The sequence below is a fragment of the Leopardus geoffroyi genome, chromosome B4, assembly GCF_018350155.1.
Source record: "Leopardus geoffroyi isolate Oge1 chromosome B4, O.geoffroyi_Oge1_pat1.0, whole genome shotgun sequence".
In the NCBI taxonomy this organism is placed as follows: domain Eukaryota; kingdom Metazoa; phylum Chordata; class Mammalia; order Carnivora; family Felidae; genus Leopardus; species Leopardus geoffroyi.
In genome coordinates, this window is record NC_059341.1 from 82601555 (window position 1) to 82621004 (window position 19450).

Genomic DNA, 19450 nt, shown 5'->3' on the forward strand with positions numbered 1-19450 from the left:
TCAGTATCAATCTGTTTTATGTAATTTCAATGCAGGCTTTAATTCCTTAGTAGGAATTACTAGTGCCTTTCTCCCTTCATCTTAATTTAATTCATGTCCCTTTGACAGTTTTTAAATAAATGATATTGGATTGGATCCATCCAACAAAATATGTGAATCTTGGTGATTTTAAAGCTTCTTCATCAGTAAATGCTTTTTTGAAATTTTAAATCTTTATAGATATTCCTTGTTTTAAAATATATTTTGAGTTTTGAAAATTTTTTTGCTTGTTACACTTAGAAAAGTATTGATTCTTTTTAATATTATTTCTCTTCCTGAGTAGGTTTTTTCTGGAGGAATGATGTGTACTATCGCACCAGTATTTTATGATACATTTCCCAATCCTTTCAGCATTGGTAAAAGAAAGGTTAAGAGTGAGGTCATGCTTAGATTTCCTGAATCAAGTACTCTCATTTTTTCTTAATAAAGATTATCATTCTCAAAGAGGTTGGCTTTTAAGGAGATGCAAAGGGTGACTCAATTAGAGTCAGTGCTGAATGGAAACCCAAGTCTAGATCAGGAAGAGACAAAATGGGATAAAAATTGAAAATATGCTTAGGGATCCTGACTTCAACATTCCCCTAGTTCTTTGAGAACAACATAAATCTTTTGACTAAGTCATTAAAGGTTTGTTTCACCTCTTTGTCCCTCAGAGTATAAATAAATGGATTTAACATGGGGGAAATGGAAGAAGTATAGACACTCCCTTATTAATGGTCATTTCATCTTTTGCTGAAGGTTTGATAGAGACAAAGAAGCAGCTGCCATAGGTTATAGAAACCCCAATAATGTGGGAAGAATAGGTAGAAAAAGCTTTTGTCCTTTTCTGGGCAGAGGGGAATCTTAGAGTTGTTCTGATGGTATACAGGTAGAGCAAAATCACACACACACATACACACACGAGTCATGATGAAGACTAACACACAGCAGACAATAACCATCTGCTCAAGGAACCATGTGTCTGAGCATGAGACTTTCAGAATAGGGTTAGAATCACAGGCAAAGTGGTCAATGGCATTAGAGTCACAGAATTCCAGGTCCAATCCCAAGCTAAGTGATGGGAAATGGTCAAAGTATTCATCCAACAGAAGATAAGCCTTTTGCACACCCTGTGGTTCATGATGGTCATGTAACAAAGGGGTTTGCAGATGGCTACGTATCAATCAAAGAGCATGGAGGCAAGGAGAAAAAAAATCTGTTACACCAAAAAGATCTGTACAGAAAAAGTTGGCATGCACAAGCATTACAGGGAATAGTCCTATCACCTGTTGATATACTGTACAAGAACCTAGGAATACAAGCAGAAGTGAATAACATTTCTAAGAAGGAAAAGTTTTGGAGAAAAAAGTACATTGCAGTTTTCAGGTGAGAATCCATTAATATGAGAATGATGATGGTCAGGCTTCTGGTTACACTCAACATGTAGGTGATAAGTAGAAATATAAAAATGAGAATCTGTAGGGGCGCCTGGGTGGCGCAGTCGGTTAGGCGTCCGACTTCAGCCAGGTCACGATCTCGCGGTCCGTGAGTTCGAGCCCCGCGTCAGGCTCTGGGCTGATGGCTCAGAGCCTGGAGCCTGTTTCCGATTCTGTGTCTCCCTCTCTCTCTGCCCCTCCCCCGTTCATGCTCTGTCTCTCTCTGTCCCAAAAATAAATAAACGTTGAAAAAAAAAATTTAAAAAAAAAAAAAAAAATGAGAATCTGTAGTTGAGTGTTATCTGTCAATCCCAGAAGGATGCAACTGGTTAGGGAAGTATGGTTTCTGATTCCTAGGTCCTGACTTCTGCCCAATATTCAGGTAAAACTGAGGGACTTAAGAGCTAAGAAGAGGATAAAAACAAGGTTACAATGGGTTTGTTTAGAAAAGCCAAACAATGTACTTTACACATAGTATTTTGTTTTCTTTGATAATGAACATTTTTTAAATAATTCATGCTCTCAGTTCTGTTGTCATGTCATTTAATATGCTTGAAACTTAGCTTTCAAATATTTTGACCACAATTTATGGTAAGATACACATTTTATAGTGCAGTCCAGTGTATATGCACACATAGATACACACACTTGCATATTACTGAAATTAAAAAATGTCCAAAAAAAAATCTACCTTGCTCTCTGATGCTTTCTATTCTAATTTATCTCATCAAAAATAAATGCAAAATCACCAAGTTGACTTCATATTCTACTAAATGGTCATGATCTATATTTGAGAAACATAAATCTAGGGATTCTTTATAGTCCAAGTAAAACAATTTTTTATGATTTTGAAGTTTACACTGGACTTTAACTTTACCCATTAGAATAGATTTATTCTTCGAAGCCTGATGGCAGTGAAATCATAAACTTCAGGGAATCTTTTTTTCTAAGAATATTTCCCTTAGCACTAATTGAAATTTTACTCCGTTTCAATATCTGCTTGAAGCTTTTTTTTTTTCCTGGATAAATGGAAAGCACATGAGAAGTGGTTATGGCACAAGATGTTTCTATATCCATCTACCAAGCAGCTAAGGACACTGTTCCATTGCCATGACCAAACCTAAAATTAATCTACAAAAGACCTTTTCCATATAAAAAAATTATTTCCTAAGGGCACCTTGGTGGCTCAGTCAAGCATCTAACTTTTGTTTTTGGCTCAGGTCATGATCTCACTGTTCATGAGTTCCAACCCCATGCCAAGCTCTGTGCCAACAGCATGGAGCCTGCTTAGGATATTCTCTCTCTCTCTCTCTCTCTCTCTCTCTCTCTCTCTCTCTCTCTCTCCCTCCCCCTCTGCCCCTCCTCTGCTTTCTCTCTCTCAAAAAAATACACTTTTTAAAAAATAAAATAAAAAATTCTTTCCCAGATCTTTACCATGATTTTCTCAAATTTTTGTTGCCCTTATCTGATTTTTACTGATTGCCCCACTTTGGTGCAAAACAGAGAACATTTTGATACACACCAAATTCACTAATAAGTGAGACAATGTTTTGTACACAACTGAAGAATAGCCTTAATGCTTTCCAATTCAGTCTATTTGTCTGACTGAAATACTTAGACCTTCTCAGCAAGTCACTGATGTTATAATCAGCTCTGAGTATTAAATGCATTCACCAATCGAACTTCTATCCTTAGCTTCTAATAATTTTCTCTGATTCCTGACTTCCAACCATTTCCTTATGATACAGCTCCTGAACACACCACTCCACTGAAACTATTCTTGATGAGTTTCCCTGATATTTAAGTACCAGTGAAGTGTAGCCATTTTATTTGCACTTTTCCTTGTCAATCACTCCTTTTTATGAGGTTCTTGACACATTGTTTGCATGATATCCACACTCCTGGTTGGGCTCCCCCCCACCCTTCTGTTTTCTCTTTTGTAATTATCTCTTCCCCTACTCACCTTTGTAACACTGATATTTCTCACACCTCATCCCTAAATCCTCTTAGCTGCTTCTGTATGTGCTTTTCCTGAGAACTGATTAAATCCCATGACTTCAACTTAGCACATAAAATTTGATATTTCAAAATGTGCCTTTTGATAATGATCTTTGAATGTTAGACACCTGCCCCTGGAAATTTTACATTCCCTCTAGATGAATTTGTTCAAAACGGATTGCCCCATTTTTCTGTATTTCTATTGATCCTTGTCTTACTCTGCTATACAAAGACCAAAACCTAATGTTTATTGCTATATATTAACAATTGATATCAAGCTATATTGTTTCTTAGTTTAGACTTATCTTGAAATTCTCTTGACATTGCCAGTACTTTCACTTAGTTTTGCTGTTTCCCTGACTCTAACAAGGGGTAAGTTTTGTTTGGTGAGATAGAGCTACAAAGATGGACTCTAAAAACACACCATAGTGAGAGCCAGTTATGTGGTAGTCATCTTACATGGACTACCTGCCTGGAAAAAACATTGTCATCTAATCATCTATGGTTTTCCCCTCCCCATTTCTCCATCTGTTTGCTGATTCTGACCTGTAACTGGCTCTTAGTGACTCATTCCTGTATCCTGCTTGGATCTTCAAAGGAGTTTTTCCAAATTACAACAAACCACATTTATGACCTTTCTATGTGGTTTGTTACTCCCTATGCTTAATAGACGATGTTAAAAAAAAAAGTGTCAGAAATACGATTTCTATGTTGTTTAATGGAATAACCACAAAATTAAAGGAGTCTGATATAGAGTTAAAGATGATATTTGCCCTCAGACCTAGATCATGTTATATTATTACGTTGACTCAATTTTAAAACTAATCTGACACCTCTTACTTTTTCCATATCCCTGACTCTAATTTAGGGAACTCTTTTTGGCTTTAATGTTTGGTGGGGAAAATATTCTGAGTGGCATTTAAATCACACCATGCCCGATCTGTCAGCCCATATATAATACCAACATTAAGGCAAGAAGTGTTATCACTGTGTTTGACACAGAAATACCTTTCCTTTCACGGTTTCCACTCATGCCTCCTCAATATACTTATCAGAAACATTAACACCAGAGATTAAATAAACTTAAATTCTGGATTTGGACCAAAAGCTGTTCTGGGATTGTTCCTCAGCCAACATCAACTAACTACATTAACACCAGCTGAAATTATTTCACTCTCCAAAGCTTGTTTAAGGCCATCAATAAATTGGGAGGAAAAAAAACCCATAATTTCTTTTGGAAATTCCAAGTAACTGATTATGTGAAGGCTTCATTTGATTGCTTTAAAGTATTCTTTTCTTCCAGAAGTGGAAGATACTGTCTATACACCACCCGCCCATTTCCCAGAGTAAATTTCCCAGTGTTTAGACTCCATTAAAGAGATGAAGGACTGCTGTAATGTTTTAGGAGGAGCTGAAAGCACTCCCAAGAATGTGAGTATCACACAAGTAACAACAGATTAAATGAATATTAACAGTAGATTTAGTAAGTGAAATAATAGACTCCAGATATAGAAAAGGATTACATATATAGTCCACCAGCCCCTCTTTTCCTCATACTTGAGGCATGTAATTGATGCCTGACACAACTCTGGAAACTAGATCATGTCCTTGCTCCTAAATATCTTGAAAAACAAATTGACACCCTTGTTTGATTCACACCTATTTACTTCTTAGGTCTTTTAGAGAACTGAGCATCTTAGAGTGAAGGGTAACCTTACTTATATCAGCAGATAATCTGCAATTCAGGGCTGCTTCTTGAAGTCCTTTATTTCACATATTTTTAGGTGACCTGATATTCAATGCTGCACAAACCCAGACTTATGAATATCTTCAATCAACTAAAAAATTATGAACTCTTGTTTCTTTTAACTATAATTCAATTAACTATTCCATCTAATTTTGGCAAGACATATGAAACTGTTTCTAAGAAAATAATTTTCTAAGTCTCTCAAAAACCATAGACATAATGGTTTTAGTTGATTATCCCTGAGTATCGTGAGGATTAGAAAAATGAAGATTATGTTTGTATGGGCTTTTATGTGGACTTCTGGTCGCTCTTACTCATGGACCCAGACTCACCTCACAGACAGCTCTGGGATGGTATTGATTATCCAATCATTTCATTTCTAACATGTGGCCAAGACCTTCCTACCAAGGTATTTGTGCTATTTCGAAAGGTAATTGCTACTCCAAAGTCTGGGAGAATAAACCAAGAATTCCCTCTGGTTTACATAGCCCTGATATTTGAACCTTCCAAAATCAATAAAAATGAGAATTTTATCAAGATTGATGTTTGTTTTATGTGCCAAACATGAGTGAATAAACACAAGTCCCAGGTGAATTGGGTTCCAATGTTATTAATGAATCTTTTGTGTAATCTTTTGGCAAAGATCCTGAAACATGTAGGACTGGGGACCATGTCCTCAGAGACCTGAAGATTCGACAATGATATTCAACACAGGACTTTTACACAAAATAAAAACCAAATTAAAAAGAGCAAGTCTACCATTTCTTCCTTTTATTCAACAACATCTATAGCTGCTAATAGCTGCTGACAGAATACAGTTACCCCTTTTCTCCTTCTGTAACATTATTACCTTAAATGACTCATTATAAACAAATATAGACAAGTTAAACTTAATGTAATAACCACCCTAATATCTCAGATTACAGCCTTCAAGAAATTTCCTATGTAAATATATTCATATTGTTATATTTTAAAATATGAAACACTCTTTACATATTTTTCAGATTACTTGATAATTAAAAACTTAAAACTTTTTATCTCAATAATTACAAATTTGTATCATTTAGGTACCATGTAATATTTCTTTTTGGAGAATTCCATCATAATTAGAAATCAATCCTAACAGTTGAAACTTTGTAATTTCTAAAAAGTTTTTTTCACCATTATAAAAAATAACTACTTTGAACTGATCAAATGGTTCTACAATTTTTATTATAAATTCATGTTGTCTCTTTTTAAATCAACTATCAGCTGTGATGCAAAATGCATTCTTGAACATCTTTGTCTATTTACAGGATTTCCTAGAAGTGGGCATTACTACTTGTATGCATATTAACAATTTAATTTGTTATGTGTGTTGCAAATATTTTCCCCACTCTTTTGTTGGTCTTTAATTGTGTTTATGCCACGCTTTATTTTTTTAGCATAGAATCTCATGATATATTCAGAAAAAGTGTATATTTATCTGAATCTTACATATTTTTCATATATATTCTTCTCACTTTATACTTTTAAAATGAACCATGCTGTTCTATTTTTCAAATTTGTTTATTAACAGAGGTAAATATTTTAATAGTGACTTTACTAGTTTTCTTTCGAATTGCTCACTTTCAGAGATTTAACTATGTTTTTGTATGATTTGTGGTTACCCTCAATATTTTTATTTTTGTTTTGTTTATGCTTTATTTCACTTTTTATAATTTTAGTAAAATATATATAACAAAATTTACCATCTCAACTAGTTTCAGAGTATAGTTCGTAAGTGTTAAGTACATGACATCTCCAAAGGCAAGGGAATTAAAAGCAAAAATGAACTATTGGGACCTCATGAACATAAAAAGCTGCACTGCAAAGGAAACCATCAACAAAACTAAAAGGCAACCAACAGAATGGGAAAAGATATTTGCAAATGACATATCAGACAAAGGGCTAGTATCCAAAATCTATAAAGAACTCACCAAACTCCACACCCGAAAAACAAATAATCCATTGAAGAAGTGGGCAGAAGACAAGAAATACTTTTCCAAAGAAGACACCCAGATGGCCAACTGACAGGAAAAGATGCTCAATGTCACTCCTTATCAGGGAAATACAAATCAAAGCCACACTGAGATACCGCCTCACACCAGTCAGAGTGGCTAAAATGAACACATCAGGAAACTATAGATGCTGGTGAGGATGTGGAGAAACAGGAACCCTCTTGCACTGTTGGTGGGAATGCAAATGGTGCAGCCACTCTGGAAAACAGTGTGGAGGTTCCTCAAAAAAATTAAAAATAGAACTACCCTATGACCCAGCAATTGCACTGCCAAGAATTTACCCAAGGGCCACAGGAGTGCTGATGCATAGGGGCACATGTACCCCAATGTTTCTAGCAGCACTTTCAACAATCGCCAAATTATGGAAAGAGCCTAAATGTCCATCAACTGAGAATGGATATAGATGTAGTTTATATATACAATGGAATACTACTTGACAATAAGAATGAAATCATGCCATTTGCAGCAACGTGGATGCAACTGGAGGGTATTATGCTAAATGAAATAAGTCAGTCAGAGAAAGACAGATATATGTTTTCACTCATATGTGGAACCCAAGAAACTTAACACAAGACCATGGGGGAAGGGAGGAGAGAAAAAATATTTGCAAACAGAGGGAGAGAGGCAAACCATAAAAGACTCTTAAATACAGAGAACAAACTGAGGGTTGATGGGGGTGGGGGAGAGGGGAAAGTGGGTGATGGGCATCGAGAAGGGCCCTTGTTGGGGTGGGCACTGGTGTTGTATGTAAGCCAACTTGACAATAAATTATATTTCAAAAAATTCATCATGAAAATGTAAGTTATAAATATACATGTGCCCAAATACATAAATCAAATATTAACAAAACTGAGGGGAAAATAGACAGAAATACAATAGGAAATTTCAATACCCCAAATTCTTGGATAAAACATCCAGGCAGAAAATCAATAAGGAAACAGATGATCTAAATAGCGTTACAAAGCAAATGGATCTAACAGACTTCTACAGAACATTCCACCCAACAGCAACAGAATACACATTCCTCTTGGGGGGCATACAGCATATTCTGCAGGATAGTTCCCATTTTAGGTCACACTACAACAAAAATATCCTAAAATTGACTATGGTGATAGTGGCACAATATACTAAAAACCATTGAATCGTACACTTTAAATGGGTAAATTGCATGGTATATGAATTACATATCAATAAAACTTTCTTAAAAAAAACTGTCAATTACATTACAAGAAGGGAATATTTAGGATAATCTCACTCATGATCAAACACAAAATTCGCAAACAAGATGTTAACAAAATTAATCCAATGATATATAAAAAGGATGATATGATGGGCATTGAGGAAGGCACCTGTTGGGATGAGCACTGGGTGTTGTATGGAAACCAATTTGACAAAAATTTCATATTAAAAAAATAAAAATAATAAAAATAAGATGATAAGCCAAGATAAATTTTTATTAATTCTTAAGATCCAAGGCTGATTTGAGATCTGAAAATTAATGTAATTTACCACATTAATAGAATATAAAAATCATATGATTCAATAAATTTCAAAAAAGCTTGATAAAATTCCATATTTTTCATGATAAAACCCTTTCACAAATAAAAAATGAACTTCTCTAATCTGATAAACTATACCCATATTCCCACAAATATCTAGCAAACATCATACTTAACGTTGAAATGTTTATAGTTTATTTCTGAGATCAGGAATAAGACAAGGATATTTGATATCATCACTTCTACTTAGCAGTGTCCTGGAAGCTCTAGCCAGAACAATAAATCGAGGGAAAGGAATAAAGAAATAGAAGAACTTAAAAGAAATGCACAAAACTAAGTTTACTTAGAAATGAAATTGTTTTTATGTAGAAAATCCAAAATAATCTAAGGAAAAAAATTCAGAATTTATAAGGCAACTTAAAGTTCATGAATACAAAATTAGTACTCACTAAACATGTTTGCTTCTTATATAGGAATGAAAACTGGGAAGATAAAAACTTTATCTAATGAGTCATGTGCAATTCTAAACACAGACACATACGCACCCGAAAGAAAAAACTATAAAATACTGAAATTTTAAAATAACCAAATAAATGAAGGGGGATACCATGTTAATGAATTGGAACAGTCACTACTCTAAAAATATAAATTGACGACTGTATGCTACCATATATGAGAGACAAAGAAGCAAAAATTGTACAATAGGCAACCTCCCACCCTGCTATGCTTGGGGCTTAGCCTTTTGGGTCTTAGCCCGATAGGCCTGTGCCAGCACGAAGAAAGCTGCCTCCTGGAAAGAAAAGCCTAAATGTCCCAACTCTCTGTGTGTGACTCACCGCTACAGTACCACAACCTTAGCATTTAAAACAACACAAACTTGTTCTCTTACGGTTCTGGAGCTTCCAAAGACCTCCCGTGTTCCGTGGCTCATGGCTGCTTCCTTGCAACGCTCCAACGCACGCACTTACATCCAACCACACACCTACCCACTTCCGGCTTCCAGCCTCACTCTTATAAGGATCCTTGTGATTACATTGGGCCCACCTGGATAACCGAAAACCATCTTCCCATCTCAAGACCCTTAACCTAATCACATAGGTAAAGACTTTTTTTTCCAGCCAAACAAGGTAATATATGCACCGGTTCTGGGTAATATATGCACCGGTTAGGACATGAACATCTTTGGGGGCCATTATTCTGTCTACCAAAGTTACCAATATTTATATTTTTTAAATTAAGACAAAATTTTAAAATTAATTAGAGAGCATTTGAACCTCTTTGTAAACACCTGTGTCCAATTCCCAATTAATTTGTTGTTTTCAGGTGCTGACTTTCAGGGCTAAGTAATGATTTTTTTTTTTTCTTTTAGTTGGAAACTTTCTGGAGCACGTGAGTGTGATGACTGTGGTATTGTCTGGGTTACTAAGCAGCTTGGATGAGCATCTGTGTAGGAATCACTCTGGTAGGTTATATTTAAAAACTGTTTCTTCCAAATGTTCAGAACAGGGCCAGGTCTCTACTAAGAAGCGGCCTTAAATCTGCTACAGGAAAAAAGAAAGAAAAAGGTAGAGCTTATAAAATGCAGAAGGTGATTAAATCACTTTGTTTAATATTAACAGCTGTCTAATAACCAGTGAGGAAGCAAGGAGGATTAAAGGAGAGAGGAAAAACCTGCAGCGCAGCATCTTGACTGATCATTGAACCAGTTAATCACATTCTGATTAGAAGTGAGTGGAGGAAGAAAACATGGGCACCATATTCTTGTGAGTTTTCTCTTCTAGGCGTGGAAAAGAGGAACCATAGTGCTAAAATGCCCTTGGACTGGAGCTGGAGACCAAAAAACAAACAACAACCAAAGACAAAAATAAAAGACCTCAGTAAAATCTGGGTAGGGCAAGCCCGTGCTGAAATGTATTTGCTTTTGTTTTGTTTCTTCCTTGAATTGGTAATTGCAGAACATCCACCCCCTTAATGCCCGGAGGAGAGGTGTGAAGTCTCCTGGTCTCTCAGTCTAATGAGAAAAGCCCCCTACCACCAGTTGCTACACAGAGCTCTGGGTTTTGAAGGTTCAAGTTGCTACTGCTAAAACAATCAAGTAAAATTGAAAGCACGTTTGTAAAGAGATTAACACAGCTCTAAAATGAGGAAGTTCAATGTTTACCTAAATGGTTCCCCCCCTCCCTGCTCCCCGCTTGCTTCTCATAACATTTTATGTGTATTTTCATCTCCTGGGAGGGCATTAACTAATACATAATGTTACTTTATTAAAAAATTATTGATGAGGGAGGATAAGGCAAGCTGACAGGATGCAACCTCCCACCAATGGGATATTGTGATACTCCTCAGGCACTCCTGGCTGCCCAAGAACAAAGGGAAAAACAAATGGTTAACTGATAGAGATCACAGTCCTGCAAGACCTAAGTCTCCATCACCCCTCCATAGTGATATGGGAAACAAAGACAGAAAGAAATTGCAGATAGAACTAAATTTCCTTATAACCTGCAGCCCATTGACAGATACTAGAGGCAGGCAAAGTAAAACATTTCTCCAGTAACTCCTTACTGTCTTAATGTTAATGCTTTGCTAGAGGGAAAAACAACCTTAGTTTGACAATAGCTAGGCCTCCAGCATCCTATGAGTCTTCTTTAGCATATGGAAATTTCACTGGAAACTTCCCTTGGACTTTACCTCCCCAACTCCATAGTATATAACCAATCTCTCCTCATGGTCCTGGGGCAGCTCTTCCTGCCCACAGGTCATGTCCGTGCTTTAATAAACCACATTTTTGCACCAAAAATAAATATATACATACATAAATAATAAATAATAAAAAATAAAATAAAAATGTAAATTTTTAGGCTACCTGGGTGGCTCAGTCAGTCATGATCTCATAGTTCATAGGATGGAGCCCCACATCAGGGTCTGTGCTGTCAGCTTGGGATCCTCTCTTTTGCTCTCTCTCTGCCCCTCCTCTGCTCATGCTCTCTCTCTCTCTCTCTCTCTCTCTCAAACTTTAAAAATTTTTTTAATTAAAAACTAAAAATGTAAATTATTCCCAAATTGACCCTTCAATTTAAAACAAATTCCATTAGAATCCTAGCAAATTATTTTCCTATAAATTGATCATCTGATTCTAAAATTTATATGAAAATTCAGAGAACCAAAACTAGACAAACACCCCTGAAAAAGAACAGAATTATATTGGCAATAGTACAGAAAAATAGACCAATAGGATAAAAAAGGAAGTGCAGAAAGAGACCCACGTGAATGTTTCCCTGTCTCCGTTTCCCAAGCCTGTCTTACCTCCCTTGGACCCTCCTTCCCCACCTCAGCCCCTATTTCCTCCTTCCCAATAGAAGGAAGCTCTAATATTGTTGTGAGGGCTTGCCCTTCTCTCTTGATAACTGACCCACATTTGTAAAAGATCTGAAGGCATTTCTACAGTAAGTGTGACTTCTGCAATTCTATAGGGATATACAGAATTTTTTTTTTATTATTTTGGGTGGAGAGAGGGGCTACGAGTCAGCAAGTCACTTACATGCACATGTGGATTCTCTGATGCCAGCTCAGATTTCTCAAGTTCTCAGCTACTGAGCTTTATGAAAAGCTGGCCCTGCTGAGCATTGTGGAAGGCTGAGGGGTGATCTCTGGACTTGGGATAAAATGGTGGTTACTTAGCACAACATACCCAGATCCTGTATTCTTGGTAAGCTGAATGACATCTTTGGGTTTAGCAAGTTCCCTTCACGTTTTGAGTTTGAAATAGCAGCAGTTGACTTATGAATTAGCAGTGATTAATGAATATATGAATGATAATTAGTTCTGCTTTAATAGGACCCATGGGGCCACCTGGGTGGCTCAGTCAGTTAAACGTCTGACTCTTGGTTTCGGCTCAGGTCATGATCTCACAGGTTCAGAAATTGAGTCCCCCGTCAGACTCTGGGCTGATAGTGTGGAGCTTGTTTGGGATTCTCTGTCTCCCTGTCTCTCTGCCCCTTTCCTGCTCATGCTCTCTCTCCCTCTCTGAAAAGTAAAATAAATATATTCAAAAAACAAAAATTAATAATCAGATGGGGAAGAGTGACTTGAGTAGATCATATGAGTATGTCCTACAACAGAACTCATCAGATGGTTCCCAGCATTTCAACAGGGTAAAAAGAACATGGTGAGAATAATTTCATCATCTGACATTTTTTTTTTTTTTTTTTTTTTTTTTTTTGCTGCCGCTGATACTATTATGATTACATTTCTTACCTCTGTGGACACTGCCCCACAGGTGCTGGTTAAGTTTTTTTCTTTGTTTTTCTTTGTTTTGTTTTGTTTGCCAAAGTTAATTTCACCATAGATTCATTAGTGGTTTGAATAGTCACCAAGGACATTTTCATTTTTCCACTTAGTTGTTCCCTGTGCACTTGAGCAGATAAAACCAATAAAGCACATGTCATTTCTATTAATGAAAATTTATAGAGCAACCCATTTCTTTGCAGAGAGGTCAGGCCATGTTCACTTCCACAGCCAGGCAGAGTTACTAACATTTACTTAGCATTGTTTGTCCATTCTTTCAGTCACAGAATTCAGGAAAAATATTATTTGGTAGCTTAAAGAGAGATAGGAACTCTCATCAGATCCATTTTAGACTTAGTGATGATAAGAGCAAAGGGTGCCATTCCCTATGCCACTGCATATTATCTTGCATTTGCAGACACTCTAACCTAGAAGACTATGTGGGGCTTCAAAGTATGCCAAAGTTAACTCAAAATTATAGCCACGAGTACCCAGTGTTTCTCAGACCCAAGAAGGAACTTAGGGTTAAATTTCCCCAAAAATGATGGGAACCACCAGAAAGTAAGTATGAAACATTTGTCATTTTGTGGCTAAATGTTCAGGAACTGGAATCGTAGAAGGTGTAGAAAAGCTGTCCCTGGGTAAAGACAGTGAATTTAGGGGCGCCTGGGTGGCTCAGTTGGTTAGGCGACCAACTTCAGCTCAGGTCATGATCTCGTAGTTTGTGAGTTTGAGCCCCGCATCAGGCTCTGTGCTGACAGCTCAGAGCCTGGAGCCTACTTCAGATTCTGTGGCTCCGCCTCTCTCTACCCCTCCCCTGCTCATGTTCTATGTCTCTCTGTCTCTCAATAATAAATAAACGTTAAAAAAAAATACATATGAATGGTTCCATGTGTACTTAAAAAAAAAAAGACAGTGAATTTAGATATTTCTGCTACAAAATCTGAGTACAAAAGTACTTTCATGTGCAGAAAGGATCTGAAAAGTAATCTCTGGGCTGCCATTTGTTTATTATAACATAGTAATGAATCTGAACATGATTCTTGAGCAGTGTTCTTGGAAAAGATCAGAGTTAAGGGTAAGACCAGCCAGCCACACACACAACTGGTGGGGGGGGGGGGGGGGGGGAGTGTAGTCACTGTTGTGCTATAATGAGAAAGACCAAAAAAAGGCTATCAAAAATTCTCTCTCCCTTTTTCATAGATTCTTAGAACACAAGAGCTAGAAATAATTTCAAAGGGGCAACCACCCACCTAAAACATCCTGCTAAATGGTTAAATTATCCTTGAACATTTCCAGCCCATCTCTTGGGCTCCCTCAGTCCTAAAAGAACTCATAGTAATTAATGTCATGTTAATTAGGTTAAACATCATTGTAAGATTTGGAGCCTCTGATGTTCATTGTTTTCTTTACTGGTGAATTCAGTCAAATAACAAAACATGTAATATAATACATTTATTATTAATTTAAAACATTAAAAGATCAGGGAAATGTAATGATGATTTTTTACTGAAATAACCATTTAGAATAAAGTGATGTACCTCCCTATAAGAAAAATGCCAGTGAAACAATTATCAGGATTATCATGTTAGGAAAAAATATTAAAAATAATACTCAAAATAATAATTCCCAAATCCCCAAGGCTTTGGAAAATAGAGATTCTTATTTACAAATGGTGGGAGTATACACAGAGACACATTTTCCAAAGGACTAGTTTGGGAATAAGTATGAGAAGTATTTTATTCCATTTTTTTACCAGTTCTTATTTTTTTTAATATCAAATTTATTGTCAATTTGCTTTCCATACAACACCCAGTTCTCATCCCAACGGGTGCCCTCCTCAACCATCACCCACCCTCCCCTCCCTCCCACCCCCCATCAACCCTCAGTTTTTTCTCAGTTATTAAGAGTCTCTTATGCTTTGGCTATCTCCCTCTCTAACCTCTTTTTTTTTTTCCTTCCCCTCCCCCATGGACTTCTGTTAAGTTTCTCAGGATCCACATAAGAGTGAAAACATATGGTATCTGTCTTTCTCTGTATGACTTATTTCACTTAGTATAACACTCTCCAGTTCCATCGACGTTGCTACAAAAGGCCATATTTCATTGTTTCCCATTGGCATGTAGTATTCCATTATGTATATAAACCACAGTTTCTTTATCCATTCGTCACTTGGTGGACATTTAGGCTCCTTCCATAATTTGGCTATTGTTGAGAGTGCTGCTATAAACATCGGGGTACAAGTGCCCCTATGCATCAGCATTCCTGTAGCCCTTGGGTAAATTCCTAGCATGGTATTGCTGGGTCATAGAGTAGGTCTATTTTTAATTTTTTGAGGAACCTCCACACTGTTTTCCAGAGTGGCTGCACCAGTTTACATTCCCACCAACAGTGCAAGAGGGTTCCCGTTTCTCCACATCCTCTCCAGCATTTATAGTCTCCTGATTTGTTCATTTTGGCCACTGACTGGCGTGAGGTGGTATCTGAGTGTGGTTCTGATTTGTATTTCCCTGATGAGGAGCGACGTTGAGCATCTTTTCATGTGCCTGTTGGCCATCTGGATGTCTTCTCTTTTTTTTTTTTTTTTTTCAACGTTTATTTATTTTTGGGACAGAGAGAGACAGAGCATGAACGGGGGAGGGGCAGAGAGAGAGGGAAACACAGAATCGGAAACAGGCTCCAGGCTCTGAGCCTTCAGCCCAGAGCCCGACGTGGGGCTCGAACTCACGGACCGCGAGATCGTGACCTGGCTGAAGTCGGACGCTTAACCGACTGCGCCACCCAGGCGCCCCTGGATGTCTTCTTTACAGAAGTGTCTATTCATGTTTTCTACCCATCTCTTCACTGGATCATTTGTTTTTCGGGTGTGGAGTTTGGTGAGCTCTCTCCCTCTCTCTCTGCCCTTCCCCCGTTCATGCTGTGTCTCTCTCTGTCCCAAAAATAAATAAACGTTGAAAAAAAAATTAAAAAAAAAAATAGTTATAAAAAAGAATTGAGTAAGGATAAGCAATTGCCCCAAATCCTAAAATTACAGATTTCCTGAAAACACTTAAACTTTAATCCAGTTTCTGGTTCAAATTCCAGCTCTGGTACTTCTTAGAAGAACAGTATTGCCACAATTGCTGGGAAGGTTACATGAATAGGTAGGAAATGTGAGAAATGAAAAAGTACTCAACAGCTTCATGGAGGATGGTGACAATGGTTTCTTTGATAGGATCCTCAAAAGAAGCAAAACGGGGAGATAGTCTTGTAGGGAAACTCATAAGAATGGATTGTGATTTTTCAGCTTTTAAGAATATCCATACCTAATAAACAGGTTCATGTATTCTCCATGTCATATATAATTTGTGTTAAGTATTAACGCCTGATAATAACTGTTCTTTGGGGAAATAAGCACAGGCTGAGCCTATCTTTGGGCCAGAGTGCTGAGGAGCATTGATAAGGGCAGCAAGATTAGTGACATTACCAAAGGCAAAGTGAGTCTTCAGAGAATGGAATCACGGCAAAGAAGGCAACTCCTTACCCAAGTGGTATTCCCCTATGTCTGCCCACCTAGGAGGATCTAGATGTTACGTTATTAATAGAGATGGCAAGTAGCCTTAGAAGGCATTTGGAAACTGAAATATCTATGCGTTAAACTACAGAACTCCAATACAGATCATGGAAACCTAAGGACAGAATTCTGTTTTCTAGGAAGGATATCAGAACATCCTACTTGTCAGTGTTCTGGGAGGGCTTGGGAAGGGTGGGATTCTAGACAACAGATGGATGTTTAAATGGGAATTCAGAAGAGGAAACAAAACAGAGGCCAATAAAACTGATATATTGGAGAGCCAAAAACTCAAATATTTCAGCCTATTATAAAAGGAAAGCAAAGAAGAAATACTGTAGCAATGTGGGACTCAAGAAATTTCATGTAATTCTCCCAGTTCACCCACACAGTAAAGGCTTTTCTAGGATGCTGGGGAGATTAAGGAATTACTTGAAGGGAACAAGTGTTGCAAAGCATGGAAAATAATATAACCAAGCCACTGATAGTATTATATTATGATAGGATATGAAAATGATTTGCTGATATGCTGTCCTGACAAATGGTGAAATAAAAATTTTATACATATTTTTTCTATTTATTAACATTCATGGATCTCCTGCTCTACACTGAGGATTGGGGATACTGCCTTAATCCCCGAGGCTTCCCTAATCCTAGAGAACTGTGAAATCCTTGTGGTATTTTCTATCTACTTTAAAATTGGTCCTGGGGGCACCTGGGTGGCTCAGTCTGTTAAGCATTCAACTTCAGCTCAGGTCATGATCTCACGGTTCATGAGTTCAAGCTTTACATTGGGTTCTGTGCTGACAGCTCAGAGCCTGGAGCCTGCTTTGGATTCTGTGTCTCCCTCTCTCTCTGCCCCTCCCTCACTCACGCTCTGTCTCTCTCTCTCTCAAAAATAAATAAACATTAAAAAAAAAACTTTCCACTCCTGTAACTGGAGTGGAAATGAAACTCCAGAGGGATCTATTCTATAAACCACATTCTGAAGCCCAAGGTAAAGCAGAGTCCAGGGAAATGAAGCACAATGCAATCACTTCTAACATCAGATTACTGACAATCAAATAAAAGTGTCAAAATGTGCTTCTACTGGCCTGCTGGACTACTTTTCACTATGTAGCTATTGAAATATTATTTTTATGTTCTATTCCTCAGATTCAAGGTTTGTGATTTATTAATACAGACTCATTATATATCTGAAGACAGTGATGAAAAATCATTCTGCAATAACATTCATTCTACTAGGATTGACAGATAACCCACTACTACGGGTTTTTCTTTCAGTATTTCTGTTTTTCACCTACATTTTCACTGTTGCTGGAAATCTAATCATTATTCTCCTCACTCTGGTTGACTCTCACCTCAAAACACCCATGTACTTTTTCCTTTGGAATTTTTCCATCTTAGAAATAATATTTACAACTGCCTGTGTTCCTAGATTCCTGTACAGCCTAACAACTGGGGACAAAAGTGTTACCTATAATGCTTGTGCCATCCAATTCTTTTTTGTCATCCTCATCGGAGCAACAGAATTTTTTCTTCTAACTGCATGTGCTATGATCACTATGTGGCCATCTGCAAACCCCTGCACTACAGTACCATCATGAGTGAAAGAGTATGCACCATGTTTGTCCTTTGCTGTTGGCTGATTGGGTTAATTGTCATACTCCCACCGCTTAGCCTGGGAGTAACTCTAATTTCAGTAGATTTCAGTAACTCTAATCTCATTGACCATTTTGGCTGTGATGCATCTCCTCTTCTGAAGATTGTATGCTCAGACACCAATTTGTAGAGCAACTTATTTTAATCATGGCTGTGCTGACCCTCATAGTCACATTATTCTGTGTAATTATGTCCTACACATACATCATCAAGACTATTGTAAGACTCCCTTCAGCTCAGCAAAGAAAAAAGCCTTTCTTCCCTTGTTCTTCCCACATGATCGTAGTCTCCATCTTCCTATGGAAGCTGCATCTTCATCTATATCAGACCAGCAAAGGAAGGAGTTGCCATTAATAAGGTGGTGTCATTGCTCAAAACCTCAGTTATCCCATTGATAAACTCTTTCATTTACACACTACGGAATAAGCAAGTCAAACAAGCCTTCAAATACTCAATTAAAAAGATGGCATTTCTTTCAAAGGATTAAAAAACTAAAAAGATTTTTTAAATTAAAAAAATAGATATCTAACGTCACTTCTCACTTTATCCTGATTCCAAAACATTTGTGATCTATTCCCATAGATATTCCACAGGTTTTTATTGATACAAATTTACTGTCTCCAAGTTTTTTTTGGTGTATATATTACCTTTTTCTAGGTCATAGTGTGTTTACAATACCCTGGAGTCTGTTTGAACTTGAGTCTGTTGTTGGACACCAAGCAATGAGATAAAGTGGGGTGAGTCTTGAACAAGTTTAAATGACCTCAAAAGAGGTCATTACATGTTTTTCAGACAAGAAGAGATCAAACCCTTGAACAGGATAATAAGTGTCTGCTTCTCTGGGGCTTCAGTAAAATCTACTAACCTGTGCCCTCTAGTAACCCCTGGAGATTTTGAATTCAATTTGCATCAAAATTAACTCATCCACAAGATTAGACCTGGTTGGGTTTCCAAAAGTTTCAATCCTGTAGTTACAGGAGATACAGGTTTTTGGGTTTTTTTTTTTTTTAGGGAAGTCATAGTTTCCTAACTCTTTTTTCATACCTTGAGATGGAAATTTAAAATCCTGAGATAATCACTTTTCTTTCTGCAAGGTCTCCAGATACTTCAAAATAAACAACCAAAGTTACAGTTCTTATATTCCTCATTTTCCACTAAAACATTCCATGATAGCAGCCACTTGGTAAAAGCAAGCCATAATGGCAGCCAACATTCAA

At 37.2% G+C, this 19450-nt stretch overlaps 2 pseudogenes; one reads left to right on the top strand and one right to left on the bottom strand.

Moving 5' to 3' along the window:
- Positions 1 to 620: 620 nt before the first annotated feature.
- LOC123591852 lies at positions 621 to 3448 on the bottom strand (annotated as a pseudogene).
- Positions 3449 to 17779: 14331 nt separating this feature from the next.
- On the top strand, positions 17780 to 18720 carry LOC123590741 (annotated as a pseudogene).
- The last annotated feature ends 730 nt before the right edge of the window (positions 18721 to 19450 follow it).